The sequence below is a fragment of the Gossypium arboreum genome, chromosome 1, assembly GCF_025698485.1.
Source record: "Gossypium arboreum isolate Shixiya-1 chromosome 1, ASM2569848v2, whole genome shotgun sequence".
Classification (NCBI taxonomy): domain Eukaryota; kingdom Viridiplantae; phylum Streptophyta; class Magnoliopsida; order Malvales; family Malvaceae; genus Gossypium; species Gossypium arboreum.
The window spans coordinates 56,790,385-56,805,807 of NC_069070.1; positions in this window are offsets into that span (position 1 = coordinate 56,790,385).

Here is a 15,423-nt window from a genome sequence, read left to right on the forward strand (position 1 = left end):
ACTGTTGTAGCATTGAGAAAGAGGCAGACGGACGACCATGGTTCTACGATATCTTAGAATATATCAAGAATCAAAGCTATCCCGAACAAGCAAATGAGAACGACAAAAGAACAATCAGAAGAATGGCAATGGATTCGTTCTTGATGGGGATATCCTATATAAAAGGGGAAAGGATCAAATACTTTTGAGATGCGTGGATGATGTCGAAGCCAGAAAGATACTTGAAGATGTCTATGAAGGAATCTATGGGACACATGCCAACGGCTTCAGATGGCCGAAAGATTATGAGACTCGGTTACTCTTGGTTGACGATGGAAAGCGATCGTATTAGTTTTGCGTAAAATGTCACAAATGTCAAATCTATGGCGACAAAATTCATGTAGCCCCTTCGCCCCTTCACGTCATGACTTCTCCTTGGCCTTTTTCTATGTGGGGCATGGATGTTATAGGGCCAATTTCTCCAAAAGCATCCAATGGACATCGATTCATTTTTGTGGTTATCGATTACTTCACAAAATGGATAGAAGCTGCTTCATTTGCCAATGTGACGAGGACTGCAGTTTGCAAGTTTTTGAAAAAGGAAATCATTTGCCGGTATGGTTTGCCTGAAAGAATCATTTCAGATAATGCCATGAATCTGAACAATAAAATGATGAAAGAAGTAAAGCGCGCCCAAATAAAGCATCATAATTCCTCGCCCTATCGCCCAAAGATGAACGGGGCTGTTGAAGCATCTAACAAGAACATTAAGAGGATCATTGGGAAAATGACTAAGACATATAAAGATTGGCACGAGAAACTTCCATTTGCTTTGTTTGCATATCGCACATCTGTACGAACATCTACGGGAGCAACTCCCTTCTCTCTAGTCTATGGAATGGAAGCTGTGCTACCCATCGAGGTTGAGATCCCCTCTCTGCGAGTATTGATGGAATCAGAGTTAGAAGAAGCAGAATGGATTCGAGCTAGATATGATCAATTGAACCTCATTGAAGAAAAACGTCTAAAGGCAATTTGTCACGGGCAAATGTACCAAAAGAGAATGATCGCAGCCCATGACAAGAAGGTACGACCAAGAGAATTCCACGAAGGAGAACTCGTGCTTTGAGAAAAATTCTCCCAATACAAAAAGATATGCGAGGAAATGGGCACCAAACGGGAAGGACCGTGACGTCAGAAAAAGGCATTCTCGGGAGGAGCTTTGATCCTACCGAGATGGATGGGAAAGAGTTGTCGAATCCGGTGAACTCGGATGCAATGAAGAAATATTATGCTTAAGATGAAAACTCGAAAGGGCATCTAAAAAAAAAAAAGGAGGAAGGGATCGAGCGAAACCCGAAAAAGGCGCTTTGGTTAAACATAAAAGATTAGAATGAAAACCCAAGAGGCGTTCTAATGGAACAAATATTCGGTTTACAAGGCAAGGCGTTCTAAAGCACGACAAACAGTGAGACTACGAGATTTGAAGCATCTCCGAAAGCTCAAATCTTCTACGCAAGGAGCCATACTCTAAAAGATTCTTGATTAAGGAACGTGAAGAGTTCATGTGTCGAATATCTAAAGCATTTGTATCCATTGAATATGACCCTTTCTTTCTTTTTGACATTTTTTGTACTTTCATCAGTTAACTCTCTTTGTTTGCCACAGTTGAAATAAAGGAATATGAGATATCATTTTTGTCCCTACCTGACCATTTTCATGCATATCATTAGGTGTTTATTTACATGATAAATGGTGAAATGATATGCCCTAAACAAAAGAAAGGTTAAGCATTACCTGGATGAAAATTTAATAAGCGCAAGAGTCTCAAAGTAGGAACAAAGTTCAATCGGGGACAAAAGAGTGACATCTGAGGAACGTCGATTACTCGTGAAGCCTGAAGACATGTACATGGCGTAAAGAGGAAGTAAAGAGCCGAAGTAATGAATGCAGACCATCACAAGAATAGAGACGGAAAAGACATACGACGAACATACTTAAAGAGCGCTGCATAATCATATAGGCATAAAGGCATTTAAGACAAACATGTGCATAACATGATAGCATCATGCATGGTATATACAGGTACTCCAGCAGAGCAAGAAATCTGGAATGAGAGTCACATTGAATCAAATGAAAAGACACTTGAATTCTACCAAATGACAGGTTTTGACATTTTTAATGTTCAATTTCTGTCCTCCAATTTTGTTTTTTTCCAAAAATCAACTCATATTTGAGAAGTGAGTTGAGCCTCGTGGCACTGTTGAGGTATTTCCAATTTCTGCTTTTTAATTCATGTTTTCCAAGAAAATCAGCTCATATTGCGAGAGGTGAGTTGAGCCTCAAGACACGTTGAGGTAATTTCAATTTATGTTTCAAAAAGCAGCTCATATTGCGAGAGGTGAGTTGAGCCTCGGGGCACGCTGAGGTAATTTCAATTCCTATTAAATAAAAATCAACTCATATTGCGAGAAGTGAGTTGAGCCTCAGGGCACGCTGAGGTATTTTCAATTTCTACTTTTTAATTCATGTTTTCCAAGAAAATCAGCTCATATTGCGAGAGGTGAGTTGAGCCTCAAGACACGTTGAGGTAATTTCAATTTATGTTTCAAAAATCAACTCATATTATGCAGAAGTGAGTTGAGCCTCAGGCACGCTGAGGTATTTTCAATTCGCTTTTTAGTTCATGTTTCCAAGAAAATCAACTCATATTACGAGAGGTGAGTTGAGCCTCAAGACACGTTGGGGTAATTTCAATTCATGTTTCAAAAATCAACTCATATTGCGAGAAGTGAGTTGAACCTTGGGGCACGCTGAGGTAATTTCAATTCCCATTAAATCTAAAATCGACTCATATTGCGAAAAATCAACTCATATTGCGAGAAGTGAGTTGAACCTTGGGGCACGCTGAGGTAATTTCAATTCCCATTAAATCTAAAATCGACTCATATTGCGAGAGGTGAGTTGAGCCTTGCGGCACGCTAAGGTATTTTCAAATTCTATCTTAAAGAGTCAATTCATATTACGAGAGGTGAGTTGAGTCTTTTAATTTCTATTTTCAATTTCTGTCTTTTTTTGTTTTTTTCAAAGATCAACTCATATTGCGAGAGGTGAGTTGAGCCTTTAATTTTCGTTTTTCGAAATCTACTTGCGAGAGGTGAGTTGAGCCTTTTAATTTCTACGTTTCAAAAATCAACCCATATTGCGAGAAATGAGTTGAGCCTCAGTTCACTTGATGAGGTATTTTCAACTTTTGTTTTTGATGTCCGTTTTAAAGAGTCAATTCATATTGCAAAAATGAGTTGAGCTCGGGATCACATGCCGAGTAGAGAATAAAGATTGAAGTCGATTGAAGACGCCGATTCGCCTCCTTAAAGTTGCAAGTGGAGTTGATCGAGGCATCGATCTTGCCTTTCTCGAGTCGCAGAAGAGAAGACCAAAACCTTATCTCACCGGGCGATAGAAGAGCATATTGAAATTGTAGATCTTATCTTTCCGAGTTACAGTGAAGCGGATCGAAGCCACAAATCTCATATCCTTGAAGTTACATTGGAGCATTGAAGCTACAAGGCATATCTCCGAATTTGCGATGAGATTGAACCAAAGCTACAAGATGCGGTGGACTGAAAAGAGACTAACTAAACAATAAGAGTTCCAAATCAAGTCAAGACCTAGCAAGACCGGCAAGTTTGGTCTTCTTGAAAGTCTTTGCTCTATTATCGTTGCACGACAATGAGCAAAGAGGGCAATATAGAAGCCCAAATTGCCCGGGCCCAATTATATGAAAACCCAACCAAACCTCTAAACCCACTAAAACCCTTAACCCATGACCCATTTACATCTACCCAAACCCAATTCAAAAGCCCATTAAGCCCCCAAAAAAACCTAACCCAAAAAAAACAAAGAAAAAAAAAAAAGAAAAGAAAAACTTACCCCAAAAAACCTAACCCCCAAAAAAAAAAAAAAGAAGAAAAAGAAAAACCTAACAAAAAGATAAAAAACCTAGCCACCTAACCACTTTCCCACTTGCCCCATTTTTCCTCCCATTGTCTACCACCACCACCTACAAAATAGAAAAAAAAAATAGAAAATCATGTAAAAGATGGCTATAAAAAGCCATTCAAAAATCATGTAAAAGAGAAAGAAGGGAGGATTTTACAAAGATTGAAGAAGAAAAAACACAAAAATCCCTTCAAATTTTGAACACAAAAGAAACATCAATAAAAAGGTTGCATTTTTTCTTTTTTCCTCTTCTTTCGAATTTTTTTCTTTTTTTTTTGTGTTGTTTTTTTTTCTTTCTTTATATATACATATATTGTTAAAAAATTATTTATTTTTCCTACCACGCCCGGTGGTACGATGATGGTCGATGACGGGCGGCGCCGACGATCGACCGATGACCCCCCCCTTGGCCGGATTTCCTTTCCCCTCCTTCTCTCTTCTTTCGCCCTTATTTTTTTAGGTATTTTATATATATTATGTATATATTTTTAATGCCATTAGTTATATATTTCTTATGTATATATTCTTAAATACTATTATATACATATATATATATTTTAAATACCATATTGTGTATATATTATTATTACAAATTATTACTATTGCTAGTATTATTATAACTATTATTATATTAGTGTATATTTTATGTACATATGTATATATATATATATATATATATATATATATATATATATTTTGCACATATCATTATTTTATATTATTGTTGTAAATTTTTATGTATATATTTTTTATATACGTTTCCTAATATTTTCTTTTATTGAAGATATTATTATTATTATTACATACTTTTATTATATGCATATATCTATATATATATATATGTATTTTTATGTACATATTATTATTTTATATTATTATTACCAAATATATCATTTTTCCTATTTTATTATTAGTACATGATTTGTTTTTATTTTGTAAATATCATTATTATTGTTATTCTAATATTCTAGTATTCCATGTTAATATTTTCATTAATGATATCATTTTTTTGCGTCCATTATCTATTTTTAATTTCTCACTTTAGGAATATTTTTTCTCATGTTTTAATTAATTTCAAAAATAAGGCAATGTACCGATTTAATATTAAGCCATCGATTTCATCGCTATGTTGGGTGAAATTAAATGGCTTGTGTTAAAAAACAGGACACCCTTTCTAAAAAAAATCGAAAACTAAAATTCTCATTTTCAATCGGATCACGATTAAATATTATATTGAACTCGTATTTTTGAAAATCAAGTCAACACATGTTTATGAGATACCAATTTTGGGCGTCGCGAGGTGCTAATACCTTCCTCACGCAGAATCGACTCCGAACCCCAATTTTTCTCCGGACTTTCATGTAGACCTAAATTTGGCTTTCTTTTTGTTTTAAAATAATTTTATTAGGTGTCCGATCACACCTATAATAAAGGATCGGTGGCGACTCCCTTTGTTAATAAAATCGAAAGTTGGTTTTCAAATATTTAATAAATCGCCACAATTAGCGACCAAGCGAAACTAAATTTTTTTTACGTTGCTACAATCAAAAAAATTAGATATTGAGACATGGGCTTGATAGTATACTAAGCAACGATCACAAAAACATAGAAATTATCAAAAACCGAAGCAAAACATACCCGAATTAAGCTTAAATATTGTCGAACCCTAGTTGAGGTTCAACCTTTCTTTCCCTTTTGTATTTTTGGCAACAAGATGATAATATCACACAAATTTTACATTTTGTTTCATTAATATATGATTAATAAACCATTTACCAAATTACCCTTTAATAAACCATTATAAAACCATTTAATGGATGGTTATTTAAGTCCATTAACATTATCAATGGACAAATAACAACATAAGGACCCTTACTTTAAAAAGCCAAATCAAATAGGCACTTTTAACATATAGCACACAGCTTTTACATTTTACGCGATTAGGTCTTTTTATCAAATTAAACACACAAACGATTAAATTTTTACATGAGACTTTCTCACATGTCAATTCACTTATAATGAGCATGAAAAATAATATTAAAATAATTTTTCTAACTCGAATTTGTGGTCCTAAAACCACTATTCTGACTAGGGTCTAAACTGGACTGTTACAGGCCGTGCGGTTGAATCTTGGATTTGGCCTGTTTGCACATTATGTAATGATCGTAAACTCGTTCAACATCCCTCCTCATTTTAGGCCAATAGAAATGTGACAGCCCAAAATTGACCCTAGTCGGAAGGTGGTCTCGGGACCACAAAACCGAGGCATAAAAATAATTAAAAATTTATTTTGATGCCTATAATATGTGTGTGCTTATGTATGACATTTTATGATGATTGATTTAGTGTTATAAGGGTGAATTCCACAAGAAAGGACTTAGTAATGAACTTTGAAAGTATGATAGGAAATGTGTGATGACTAATTAAAGCATGCATGCAAAATAATGGACTTGCATGTCAAATTCCCCTTTATAGGTGGTGGCGGCCATGACAAGGAGGATGGGCTAAACATGTCATGAAACATGTTTTGTTGGTGCATTAGGGTGAAATAATAAACAAAGGTGTATGGGTGATAAAAAATGAAAAAAAATGTGTGTGAGTGTGGTAATCCCCCATTGCCGTGAGTTGTAGAGAAGGAAAGAAAAAAATTTGTTCATCCTTTCTTTGAGCCAAAACTAAGGAAGAAGGAGGATTTTTGCTTCATGCTTGGTTTGGAAGAGATCTAGAAGGAGATTTGGCTAAGTTTGCATCAAGATTAAGCTCAAGAGCTAAGAGGGCCACAATTGGACAAGGGAAGGAAAAAGTAATCGAATAGCCGTAAAAGCCGTTCGACAACATCTCGAGGTAAGTCCTCAAGAAGTGACCTTACTTGAATTATGTGGAATGAAATATGGATGTATTGATTATTGATTTATGTGTGTATGAGTATTGAATGATACCGGGCTAAGTCCCAAGGCGATTATGTTAGTGATTATAATTGTGTTTGAGCCTTAGTAACGAAAATAAATATGTATGTCCAATGATTATTGATGTATGTGTGCATGAGAAATTGAATGATATCCGGCTAAGCCCAAGACAATTATGCTGGAAATTATAACGGGTTAAGACCGAAGGCAATTGTGCTAGTGGCTACATCCGGGCTAAGACCAAGGCATTCGTGTGAGTCATTCTATCCGGCTAAGACCCAAGGCATTTGTGCAAATCGTGATATCCGGGTTAAGTCCGTAGGCCTTGGTGCGGGTTACCATAACCGGGCTATGTCCCAAGGCGATTGATCGAGTAGCGACATCCGGTTAAACTCGAAGGTATGTGATTTGAAAATTATAAGCTTGCTGGAAAATTTCAGCTAATGCACTTGTGAAATTTCCCAATGACAAGGTAAGTGCGTGTGTGCTTGCTGGCGCTAGGAGTAAGAGCGTGTGAATATCCGCTCCTATGATGGAACGAGTTATCGGCCTTAATGAAGCCGTTATTTGTGTATGAACATAAGAGTTGGGATGGTGAAGTAAGTATGATTATGTGAATGTGCATTAATGAAATGATGCATTTAACTATGTGAATGTATTGCTGTAATTAGAGTTGATTATATTCCTTGAGACTTACTAAGCATAAAATGCTTACTCCACCGCTTTGGCTCTCGGTTTTCTAGATTTCGCCGATAGCAATCGGATTCGGGATCGTTGAAGTCGAAGTCATCCACACTATCTAGCCCCCATTTTGGTATAAATTCTTGGTTGAACTTGAAATGGCATGTATAGGACTACCCTTGTTGGTTTAAATATGTTATGATGTATATGTGTACGGCCATGCGAAAATGGCTCGTAATAGTGAAGTACCAACTTAAACTATTTGCGGTTTGTATATATATATATGGTGTCATGATGTGACTATGAATTGAAATGGGAATGTTGGTCACATGATCAGCCATTGGCATGGTTAAAATGATCATATGTGGACCTATGTAAGGCAAGACTAGTTGGTTCATGGAGACTACAAAATAGGTAAGACCTACCTTAAAAACAGATGCTGCCAGCTGAAGTAACGTGAATGTGAAAAATCACCAAAATTTTTAGGAATGGTATTAAATAGTGAATAAGCTATGTAAATGAACCTTGATGAGTCTATTTTCATATGGAAGAAACGAAATGGTCATAGGAGTTACATGTTAAGAGATATTAAAGCTATTGTGAGACAGGGCCAGAACGGTTTCTGGGTCCCCTGTCGCAACTTTAAAAATTTACTATAAATTATCCAGAAAGAATTAGGAGACATACCTTATATGTACAGATTCAATTTTGAGTCTAGTTTCATTAGAAATAAACGGCACCAGCATTAAAGCCCTGTACAGAGAGATATTCAAGTTATACCGCGCAAAGGTCAGAGCAGTCGATCCCTGTAACATGGGTGACTTTAACTAATAAACTGTACCAATTGGCCCGACCAAAAATTCTAGAAATAAATCCATGGATGGATATATGAGTCTAAATTCAGGGAAAATTAACAAAACCAGTTTCCGAGTTTTGAAACTCGAGATATGATTTTTAAGGCGACGGTGATGCAGTTTTCCAGCCTGACTGGAAATGTCAAATTGGTGGGCAAAACATGTGAACTTGGCTTGTTAACCCCTCGTGTCTGACACCGGCGATGGTCTCGGGTTCAGGGTGTTACAATTTTATTGGTATCAGAGCCACGGTTTAGTCGATTCTAGGACTACCGTGATGTGTTTGGGGTCTAGCTATACATGCCATTAAATGATGACTCGATAGTGTGGTGATTTCTGAGAATTTGACTTTGAGTTTGTTTATAGCAATGGATCCCGATCCCAACCGAGCAATAGCTGATAATGTGGAGAGTGTGGCACCTGCTCCCGCACAAGGGACAGCGCCGGCGGACTCTCAACCTATGGCCAGCAATCCGAATGATGAGGCTAGGCAAGCCTTTTATAGTGTGATGAACGAATGGTTTAATCAATACATTCGAACTAACACGGCTGTCCCACAACCTCCATTCCCGACAAATGCAACCCCGCACCTACAATACCTCGTAACCGACCAAATAAGGTCAAGTAAGCCCCGATCGATAGGATTCGAAAACATGGGGCCACTGAATTTAAAGCTACGGATGATGATGATGCGAACGAGCTGAATTTTGGTTGGACAACACTATCCGGTGCTCGATGAGCTATCTTGTACACCGATGAGTGCTTAAAGTGTACCATCTCCTTGCTACGTGATTCCACCTACTATTGGTGGAGTACTCGACTTGTGGTACCTAGAGAGCAAGTGACTTGGGAATTCTTTCAAACCAAGTTCGAAAAAAAAAAAGTATATCGATCGAGATTCATCGACCAAAAGCGAAGGAATTTCTTGATCTTAAGCAAGGTTCTATGTCGGTTACCGACTATGAACGAAAATTTGTGAGGCTTAGCCGATACACGCGAGAATGTATTTCGTCCGAAGCTATTATGTGTAAACGCCGAGGATGGGCTGAATGATGATATAAGGATGTTCGTTGGCATTCTCGAAATACGAGATCGTAGTACTTGTTGAGCGAGCTTGTAAAGTCGAAGAGCTTAGAAAGGAGAAACAAAAAGCTGATGTGGGAACCGGAGAATTCCGAAAGAGGTCCTCGGGAAAGTCTCTTCAACAGGCACCAAAGAGATTTCGAGATGATGTGAACCGGTCTAGAGGCGCTTTGGGCTTTTCTAGACGAGGACGCGATCGACCCCCTGTGACCACACGAGTCACTTCGATCGCCGATGGTGGAAATGATCGCCGAGAGAGGCGGAGTGTCAACATTGTGGCAAATGGCATTCGGGAGCTGTTGGTTTCGTGATCGCTCTGCTATAAGTGTGGATCGGCCGACCACTTTAGGAAGGATTGCCCGAGGATGCTTGAGCAGAATGTGAGTCAGTGGAAACTCGGGTGCTACCACCGCTCGAGGTAGGCCACCTAGAAATATGGGCAATGTCGGTGGAGGTCGAGAGGATCTAGAGATGCTACCATCGGATCTGAGGCCCGTGCTCTGCGAGGACTTATGCCATCGCGCACGCGAGGATCTTGCCTCTCCGGATGTCATTACGGTGCTTTCACTCTTTTCAATACTAATGTGATTGCTTTGATTGACCCCGGTTCTACTCAATCTTATATATGTGAAACCTTAGCATCCAAAGAAGACTTTGCCTATTGAGTCTCTCGAGTTTGTAATTCGGTGTCAAACCCTTGGGTCATTACGTGCTTGTCAACAAAGTGTGCAAGAAAAGTCCCCTAGTGTTCGAGGTTCTTATTTCCGCGGACTTGATGCTTTTGCCGTTCGATGAATTCGACGTTATTCTTGGTTTGGATGGGTTGACCATGCACGATGCGGTCGTAAATTGCAAAAGCAAGACTATCGATTTGAGGTGCGCGAATAACGAGATAATTCGGGTTAAGTCTCTCGACTTAAAGGGGTTGCCGGTGTAATATCGCAATGTTGGCCCGAAAATATGTAAGAAAAGAGTGCGGCGTACCTTGCGACGTGCTTTCGATGACAAGGAATCGAAAAGAAACCCGAATCTGTGCCCGTGGTTTGTGAATACCGGATGTTTTCCATGAAGAATTGCCGAAGTTTACCACTGTTCGGAAATAGAATTTGGCATCGAATTGGTGCCCGGTACCACTCAATTTCGATAGCTCCGTATCGTATGGCACCAACGGAATTAAAGGAGTTGGAAGCTCGATTGCAAGAATTGGTGGATAGAGGTTTTGCTCGCCGAGTTTTTCGCCTTGGGGTGCGCCAGTGTTGTTCGTGAAAAAGAAGGATGGAACCATGCGGCTGTGCATCGATTATCGTCAGCTTAATAAAGCGACAATAAAGAACAAATATCCGTTGCCACGTATCGATGACTTGTTCGATCAACTAAAGGGAGCCTCGGTGTTCTCGAAAATAGATTTGAGATCGGGCTATTATCAATTGCGAATCCGAGATTGGACGTACCCAAGACGCCTTGAGCGAGATATGGTCACTATGAGTTCCTAGATATGCCGTTTGGGCTCACTAATGCCCCTGCGGTATTTATGGATTTAATGAATCAGATCTTTACACCATATTTGGATCGATTCGTAGTCGTGTTCATTGATGACATCTTGGTCTATTCAAGAAATGAGACCGAACATCTTGAACACTGCAGATTAATCTTGCAAATTTTACGGGATAAGCAATTATATGCTAAGTTAAGCAAGTGTGAGTTCGGTTAGAGAGGTTAGCTTCTTGGGTCATGTGGTATTCAGATCGGTATTCGAGTCGACCGAATAAAATTTCAGCCATACTTAATTGGAAGCCTCAGAAATATTCTTGAGGTTCGGAGCTTTTTGGGGCTTGCCGATTATTACCGACGATTTGTAAAGGCTTCTCAACGGTAGCCACGCCGATGACGGCTTACTCCAAAAGGATGTTAAGTTCGAATGGACGGAGAAATGCCAAAAAGTTTCGATCAACTGAAAACTTATTTGATGAAGCCCCAATTCTAGTGCAACCCGAGTCCGCAAAGAGTTTGTCATCTATAGCGACGCCTCTCTACTTGGGTTAGGTTGCGATTAATGCAAGAAGGTCGAGTTGTGGCCTGTCGTCGAGGCAATTAAAGCCACATGAGAAAAATTATCCGACTCATGATCTCGAATTGGCCGCCATCGTATTCGCCTTAAAGATTTGGCGACATTACTTATTTGGTGAAAGGTGCCATGTATACTCGGATCACAAAAGTCTCAAATATTTGATGATCCAAAGAGACTTAAATCTGCGACAAAGACGTTGGCTCGAGTGTTAAAGGATTACGAGCTGGTCATTGACTATCACGGGAAAGGCGAATGTGGTTGCGGATGCCTTGAGTCGTAAATCATTATTCACTTTACGGCGATGAGCGTGCACTTGTGCATTCGATCCGATAGTGTGTTAGTAGCTGAATTGAAAGCCAAACCACTATTGATACATCAAATTCGAGAAGCTCGAAAGTCGACGATGAGTTGGGCGCAAAACGAAATTTGAGTGTGTTCGAACAAGGATTGAGTTTCAAATCAATGATGACGATTGTTTGAGGTTCAAAAGTCGTCTGTGTGTTCCAAAGAATTGAACTCATTTCGATAATTTGAATGAAGCCCATTGTAGCCGAATGGCAATCCACCCGGAGTACGAAGATGTACAATGATTTGAAACGTCGGTTTTGGTGGCATGGTATGAAGCGAGACATCTCCGACTTTGTTTGAGATGTTTAATATGTCAACAAGTGAAAGCGGAACATCGGTGCCTTGAGATTACTTGACCAATCACGATACCCGAGTGGAAATGGGATCGAGTCACAATGGACTTTGTATCCGGACCGCCATTGTCGCAAGTAAGAAGGATGCGGTTTGGGTCGTGGTAGATCGATTGACTAAGTCGGCCCACTTTGTCCCCGTGACGCACGGATTTTCAATTGACAAATTAGCTGAATTGTACGTTTCTCGGTTGTGAGATTACACGGGTGCCTATTTCCATCGTGTCGGATAGAGATCCGAGATTTACCTCGCGATTTTGGAAAAAGTTGCAAGAAGCTTTGGGTACCAAGTTGCATTTCAAAGACCGCCTTTCACCCCAAACCGATGGTCAATCCGAGTGGATAATTCAGATACTTGAGGATATGTTAAGATGTTTAGTCCTCGAGTTTAGTGGTTTATGGGAGCGGTATTTGCCTTTGATTGAATTCGCACAACAACAACTTTCAATCAAGTATTAAGATGGCACCCTACGAGGCCTTGTACGGTCGTAAATGCCGTACACCATTGTTTTGGACCGAGCTCGGTGAAAGCAAGATTTTCGGGTGGATTTGATTAGGGATGCTGAAGCAGAAAGTGAAAGTAATCCGTGAAAGTCCGAAGATAGCCTCCGATCGTCGAAGTCGACGCGGACTGAAGCGTAAGGATATCGAGTATCGTGGGTGATAAAGTGTTTCTCAAGGTATCGCCTTGGAAAGAGATACTCGATTCGGCCGTAAGGGCAAGTTGAGCCCGAGGTTCGTTGGGCCATATGAGATATCCGAGCGAGTCGATCCGGTGGCATATCGTTTGATTTTGCCCCCGAACTCGAAAAGGTTCACGATGTCTTTCACGTTTCGATGCTTCGACGCTATAGATCCGATCCATCGCACGTGATTAGTCCATCAGAAATTGAAATTCAAGCTAATATGAGTTATGAGGAAGAACCGATTCGTATCCTATCACGAGAAGTGAAAGAGTTGTGAAACAAGCGGGTTCCGCTAGTAAAAGTGTTATGGCTCAAGCACGGGATAGAAGAAGCTACTTGGGAGACCGAGAACTCTATGAAAGAGCGTTATCCAAACCTATTTACGGTAAGATTTTGGGGACGAAAATTTCTTAAGTGGGGAGAGTTGTGACAGCCCAAAATTGACCCTAGTCGGAAGGTGGTCTCGGGACCACAAAACCGAGGCATAAAAATAATTAAAATTTATTTTGATGCCTATAATATGTGTGTGCTTATGTATGACATTTTATGATGATTGATTTAGTGTTATAAGGGTGAATTCCACAAGAAAGGACTTAGTAATGAACTTTGAAAGTATGATAGGAAATGTGTGATGACTAATTAAAGCATGCATGCAAAATAATGGACTTGCATGTCAAATTCCCCTTTATAGGTGGTGGCCGGCCATGACAAGGAGGATGGGCTAAACATGTCATGAAACATGTTTTGTTGGTGCATTAGGGTGAAATAATAAACAAAGGTGTATGGGTGATAAAAAAATGAAAAAAAAATGTGTGTGAGTGTGGTAATCCCCCCATTGCCGTGAGTTGTAGAGAAGGAAAGAAAAAAATTTTGTTCATCCTTTCTTTGAGCCAAAACTAAGGAAGAAGGAGGATTTTTGCTTCATGCTTGGTTTGGAAGAGATCTAGAAGGAGATTTGGCTAAGTTTGCATCAAGATTAAGCTCAAGAGCTAAGAGGGCCACAATTGGACAAGGGAAGGAAAAGTAATCGAATAGCCGTAAAAGCCGTTCGACAACATCCGAGGTAAGTCCTCAAGAAGTGACCTTACTTGAATTATGTGGAATGAAATATGGATGTATTGATTATTGATTTATGTGTGTATGAGTATTGAATGATACCCGGGCTAAGTCCCAAGGCGATTATGTTAGTGATTATAATTGTGTTTGAGCCTTAGTAACGAAAATAAATATGTATGTCCAATGATTATTGATGTATGTGTGCATGAGAAATTGAATGATATCCGGGCTAAGCCCAAGACAATTATGCTGGAAATTATAACCGGGTTAAGACCAAGGCAATTGTGCTAGTGGCTACATCCGGGCTAAGACCAAGGCATTCGTATGAAGTCATTCTATCCGGGCTAAGACCAAGGCATTTGTGCAAATCGTGATATCCGGGTTAAGTCCCGTGAGGCCTTGGTGCGGGTTACCATAACCGGCTATGTCCCAAGGCGATTGATCGAGTAGCGACATCCGGTTAAACTCGAAGGTATGTGATTTGAAAATTATAAGCTTGCTGGAAAATTTCAGCTAATGCACTTGTGAAATTTCCCAATGACAAGGTAAGTGCGTGTGTGCTTTATGGCGCTAGGAGTAAGAGCGTGTGAATATCCGCTCCTATGATGGAACGAGTTATCGGCCTTAATGAAGCCGTTATTTGTGTATGAACATAAGAGTTGGGATGGTGAAGTAAGTATGATTATGTGAATGTGCATTAATGAAATGATGCATTTAACTATGTGAATGTATTGCTGTAATTAGAGTTGATTATATTCCTTGAGACTTACTAAGCATAAAAATGCTTACTCCATTGCTTTGGCTCTCGGTTTTCTAGATTTCGCTCGATAGCAATCGGTTCGGGATCGTTGAAGTCAAAGTCATCCACACTATCAAGCCCCATTTTGGTATAAATTCTTGGTTGAACTTGAAATGGCATGTATAGGACTACCCCTTGTTGGTTTAAATATGTTATGATGTATATGTGTACGGCCATGCGAAAATGGCTCGTAATAGTGAAGTATCAACTTAAACTATTTGCGGTTTGTATATATATATATGGTGTCATGATGTGACTATGAATTGGAAATGGGAATGTTGGTCACATGATCAGCCATTGGCATGGTTAAAATGATCATATGTGGACCTATGTAAGGCAAGACTAGTTGGTTCATGGAGACTACAAAATAGGTAAGACCTACCTTAAAAACAGATGCTGCCAGCTGAAGTAACGTGAATGTGAAAAATCACCAAAATTTTTAGGAATGGTATTAAATAGTGAATAAGCTATGTAAATGAACCTTGATGAGTCTATTTTCATATGGAAGAAACGAAATGGTCATAGGAGTTACATGTTAAGAGATATTAAAGCTATTGTGAGACAGGGCCAGAACAGTTTCTGGGTCCCCTGTCGCAACTTTAAAAATTTAC